Genomic DNA, 6,000 nt, shown 5'->3' on the forward strand with positions numbered 1-6,000 from the left:
TTTGCCGTTTTTGTCGTTTCGTCGAGCTAAGCCATGTCTGTTTAGGTGCCGTGGCGCGCTGGCGGTACTACCGCTGGTGTTGCGTAGTACTACCGCTTGTAAGCGATACTACCGCCCCCCAGCATGATACTACCGCTCGGGGACGATAACAGGGGGTTAAGTCGGGGGCAGGGGGAGGTTTCTTCTCCCCCATACCCATTCACTTCGCCCCTCTTTTCTCTTCCTCTCTCTAGCCTCCTCTCGCCGCGGGAGGGCTCCAGCGGATCTCCATCTCCGAGGCGTCCCTCTCCATTTCCTTTGGTGGAGTCGATCCCCACCACGTCCTCTTGCCATGGATGCCGGTATTGCCCCCGTTCCTTCTGTCGTTTTGTCTCCTTTTCAGTTCTTGTTTCTTAGGGGCAATGGTGGTTGCATCTCTAGAGTTTTGGCTAAATCTAGGCTTGAGTTGGTTGGAGAAAGCAACTAGACTATCTCGATTAGAGTTTGGTAGGATTATTTTTGAATTTGGTAGGCCGGTAGTGCCGGATCTGACCACGGTAGTAGGAACCCGCTGGCTCACCGCCTTGTGCTAAGAAACTGTTGTTTCTCCGCCTCAAGCGGTACCACCGCTCTCTCTGGGGCGGTACTACCGCTTGGGGCGGTACTACGGCGGGCAGGTCACGGTACTACCGCTGCATGCCAATTTCCATCATTTTCCTGCCTTACCTTAATCTTTTGTTGAGTTTGTTGGCTTATGCTCGTTCTTTCTGGTTGTCTCGTGTTGTTCTTGTGTTTGGCTCCAGGTGATGACCATTCCGAGCAGCAAGGTCACCGTATCAACCCCGGGCATGCCACATCAAAATGCTACCGCACCTTAGAGCCTGCCGGTGGTTCCTCGAGCACCCAACCGCCTCCAGCAAGTGCTTCTGCAAGTGTTCCTCCACCTCCTCAGCAATCGAAGCGAGTCGCCAACAAGCCAAAAGGGAAGACTGTGACTGAGATGACCAACAAGGAGTTTTGGGAGAAGCGTCGCCGCAACCCCTATGTGGTGGACCAAGAACCCACTTTGGTCAACCGCCCGTTCTGGAACCGTTTTCAGTTTGCCATCTACTTTGATGTGATCAAGGCCAAGAAGAATCTTTGTGTTGATGTTCGCTCCATTGACATGATGCTATGGAGAAGGATCTGGAGTACTTTGGCGAAGCTCTTCAGATGTGAACTCAGCTGAACATTCTCAGGATCATGCAATTCAACAAGGATTTTGATGCGGATTTGGTAGCTCAATTCTATGCCACCGTCCATCTTGGGACGGATGTCAATAGGACTCTGACATGGATGACCAATGGCAAGCTGCTTTATGTCAAGTGGAAGGCTTTCATGGAGTTACTTGATGTGGTGGATACCGGGCTTGAGACTCCTGTCGGTTTCCGTCCTCACCGCAATGCTACATCCACCCACAAGCAAGCCCTTTGGCCCTACTGCACTGTGAAGATTCACCCAGTAACTAAGAAGAAGACCTATGAGCTGTCTCCGTATCTGGACATTCTTCATTGCATATTCCATGAGACTCTCTTCCCTCGGATTGGGAATCTGGATATGGTCCACTCTTACCTCGTGGACATGCTCCTTTTCTGTCAGCATGAGAAGGAAGCAAGCACTGGAGAGAGCCTGGATATCTCTCATGTCATGTGGTCTGAACTTCTATCTGCCGTGTCTGAGCGCAAGTGTCCTATCTATGGTCCATTCATCATGAGGCTCATTGAGAGGGCCTGGGCACAGACTTATCCCAGAGTGCTGCTAGAGACTGGAGACTTGGTTTCTCATGAGATCAAGCGTCTGAGGAAGAAGGACAACTGGATAGCGCCTCACACAGGGGGTCCATCTGCTACTGCTGCCACAGGGGGTCCGTCTGCTGATGTTGCTGCTGCTGCTGCCATGGGGACCGAGGGTGAGGCTGCTACTGATGCTCATGAGGAGAACTTTAGCCCCTCTAGTGCAGAACCGTCGTGGGCACAGAAGATTAAGCGCAAGATGAAGAAGCTTTTCTGCATGGAGTCTCATGGTCGGTACATGACTCATGTGGCGGAGAAGCATGCCAGGACACGCCACAAGGAGCTCATGCGTCAAATGGGAGCAACTATTGCCAGTGGGTCTGAGGGTCAGATCACTGAAGAGGACGACTGGATTCATCAGAATTGCCACTAGACCGACTCCGATGCCGAGCAGTTTTCGACCCACGATGAAGATGCAGAGATGTGATGTTCGAGATCGTCCTCCTCCCATCACCTGGAGTCGTAGTGTCACTCTATGCCCTTTTTGGTGTCTCGCTGCCAAAGGGGGAGAGAGTGTAGGGATTTGCTTCTTGTGTCGTGCTTTGAGTCGTCTTGTGTTTTCTTGTGTGTTCATTCTTTGGTTTGGTTTGGTGTGAGACCTTAGTCCTAGTCATATGGTGTAAGACATATGCTCCCTATCGCTACCTTTTACTTATATCTTTTCCGAGTACTGTAGTTTGTTGTGAGATGCTTGCTTGTCCTGCTTACTCTCTTCTCTCATATATTTTGTGCTTAGTATTGTTGGACTATAAAATATAGGGGGAGTGTTGATCCGAATGTGTGTGTCGTGCCTTCTCTAGGTGCACACATTCTGGGGGAGCCCGTCTATATTTTTTAGTTCTTAGTTTTCTTTGTTTCATCTCTTTTCCTTGCACAAATCCCTAGTTGTCATCAATCCACCAAAAAGGGGGAGATTGTTACGGCACATCTCTCTCAAGGTAGTTTGGTGATTGATGACAACATGTTTGCGGACTAATCTTGTGCTTTGAGTTATTCACAAATTCTCCCCTGGCACGAGACGCTTTCTTCCCCTCGGAGTGTATTTCAAGACGGTGTAGCTCTTTTGTTTCTTTCTCGGTGGACTAGTTGCGTAGAGGGCACCGTACTATCAAGAGGGGGTCCGCTGGGGTTTTGCATGGGTGGAATCATCACGTACACATCAGCTTCTCACCCTCCGAGCTTTTCTTGTCCATTGAAGAGATCTCTCCTCTCTTCCTTGTTCTGTCTGGGTCTAAGCGGTAGTACCGCGCACCCAGCGGTAGTACCGCTGAGAAGCCACAAGCGGCAGTACCGCTTCGTAGCGGTAGTACCGCCGTGGCTCCACAGTAGTAGTACCGCTGGGGGCCTGGCACCTCCGCCTGGTCCTCAGTTTCTTTGAGAGATCCCTTCTCCCTCTCTCTCTCGCCCCAGCGGTAGTACCGCACTGCCTGCGGTACTACGGCCGAAGGGTCACAAGCGGCAGTACCGCTCCACAGCGGTACTACCGCCCTTGACCCCACTGCCGTAGTACCGATGGGTAGTCTGGCTCCTACCGCCTCGATTCGAGAGGTCTTTTTCTCGTGTCGGGTTTTGCGGCACTAGTCACGGTTGTAGTGGCGGTAGTACCGTTCCAGGAGCGGTAGTACCGCCCTACCACCGCGGTAGTACCGCATTTGGGTCCGTTCCCTACTAGTCTCCTCAGCGCGGCAGTACCGCTGGCTGGGCGGCAGTACCGCTGTCCTGGCGGTAGTACCGCCCCCCTCTCAGCGGTAGTACCGCCCTGTGCGGGGCTGGTTGGTGGGGGGCAACGGGATTGTTGCCCCCACTATAAAAGGGAGTCCCCTTCTTCCTTCTCACCTACCTCTTCCTCCCCAAGCTCCATTATGCTCAAGCTCCATTAAATACTCCAAGCTTCATTTCCGCCCGATCTATCTCTCTAGCCAATCAAATTTGTTGATTTGCTCGGGAGTGGTTGAGAAGGCCCCGATCTACACTTCCACCAAGGGATTTTCGATTCCCCCACTCATCCCTAGCGGATCTTGTTACTCTTGGGTGTTTGAGCACCCTAGACGGTTGAGGTCACCTCGGAGCCATATTCCATTGTGGTGAAGCTTCGTGGTCTTGTTGGGAGCCTCCGATTAAGTTGTGGAGATTGCCCCAACCTTGTTTGTAAAGGTTCGGTCGCCGCCTTCAAGGGCACCAATAGTGGAATCATGGCATCTCGCATTGTGTGAGGGCGTGAGGAGAATACGGTGGCCCTAGTGGCTTCTTGGGGAGCATTGTGCCTCCACACCGCTCCAACGGAGACGTACTTCCCCTCAAAAGGAAGGAACTTCGGTAACACATCCTCGTCTCCACCGGATCCACTCTTGGTTATCTCTTACCTTTACTTGTGCAAGCTCTTTATTGTTTCTACCCTTGCTTGCTTGTATGCTTGTTGTCATTGCATCATATAGGTTGCTCACCTAGTTGCACATTTAGACAACCTACTTTGATGCAAAGTTTAATTTGGTAAAGAAAAGCTAAAAAATTGGTAGTTGCCTATTCACCCCCCATCTAGTCAACCATATCGATCCTTTCAGGCTTCTTCCCAACGCTCCCATTACCGTTTCCATTCTTCGCTTGAGGGCACTCCGTGGCATAGTGTCCAGTCTTCCCCCACTTGAAGCAAGTAATGTGACTTAGGTCTCTCTTGGCACATGTTGCTGGATTGGAGCGGGTTTGATTGTTGCTTGTTCCGTTCCCAGTCCCATTCTTGGAACCATTGTGGTTATGCGAACTTCCTCCGTTATGGTTATGACCTCCATGGTTATGAACAAGTCCTCCCGAGATCAGGGTTAGACGAGGCTTCTGCTGAGCTCCTGAGTTGTACCTTCCTTGTCCATACTTCCTTTTGCGGCTCTCAATTTGCTGATGCTTCCCTTCAATCATAAGAGCCTTGTCTACCAACTCCTGGTAGTTGTTAAATGTTGCCACAATCAACTGCATGCTCATCTCATTATTCAGCCCTTCCATAAACTTCTCCTGCTTCATGGCATCTGTGGCCACATCGTCAGGGGCATAACGAGACAGCTTACTAAATTCATCCACGTACTACCCCACAGTATGGTTCCCTTGGCGCAAGTTGCGAAACTCACGCTTCTTCATGCTCATATCTCCGGTTGAGACATGGGCAGTGCGGAATGCTTGCTGAAACTGATCCCATGTAACAGTGGCTATAGGATAGGTGACTGTGTAATTCTCCCACCATGAGGCTGCTGGTCCATCCAACTGATGTGCGGCAAAACGTACCTTCTCAGCATTTATACAACCTGCAGTGGTTAACTCCCTTCCAATCCTGCAGAGCCAATCATCTGCCACTATCAGCTCGATGCTGCTGGAAAACACCGGTGGCTGCAACCTCAGAAAGCAGGCTAAGTTGTCAACTTCTGGTGGGTTGTTGTTGTTGCTGCCTTGATTCTGAACTAACAACTGCATCAGTGTATTCTGCTATTGGATCAACTGAGTGAGCTCCGATGGGAAAATAAATCCGGTGTCACGTCTCGGAGGCATCTGAGGGTTTAGAGGGAAGAGAATAGAATAGAATGAGGTCTAGTGAGAAAAACACTACCCATATGCACATGAGACAAACACAATCATATCACTCAATCAATCAAGCAAGGGCATACAATCGATCTAACTATCGTTACAAAAGTGGTCGGACTATACTATATACATGATGGAATACTACTACTGATGTGGTGGTCTACTAGAAATATTGATCGGTCGAAGACTCCATGATATCTGCTCCAGCTTCGTCTTTATAGTCATCATCGCTATCGTCGGGGTCCGAGTCGGTGTCGTCGATGATGATGTAGTCCTCAGAACGAATCTCCTTGGGTTCATCGTCTTCTCCTCCTGGCGCGGGGTCTCCCATGAATACTCCCAGCTTCCTTTCCAGATCATCATTCTTCTCCACTAGTATGACGATTTCCTCCTCATAATCTTCGTGAGTAGCCTTGAGTTCTTCCTCCAGTTCTCTGATCCTTGTCATCGCCTTCTTCAGATCTATCATGCCTGCGCACATCTGGTTCTCCTGGCAATGAATGTGCTGGTTTAACTCTTGGATGAAAGCTGCGATTGATCTATCCTTCCTGGTGCTGATCATCTCCCATTGCTCATCTCGGCGCCCACAAATCTGGTAGATAGTATCCTTAATCTCCTTATGGTA

The sequence above is a fragment of the Triticum aestivum genome, chromosome 3A (genome assembly GCF_018294505.1).
Source record: "Triticum aestivum cultivar Chinese Spring chromosome 3A, IWGSC CS RefSeq v2.1, whole genome shotgun sequence".
Classification (NCBI taxonomy): Eukaryota; Viridiplantae; Streptophyta; class Magnoliopsida; order Poales; family Poaceae; genus Triticum; species Triticum aestivum.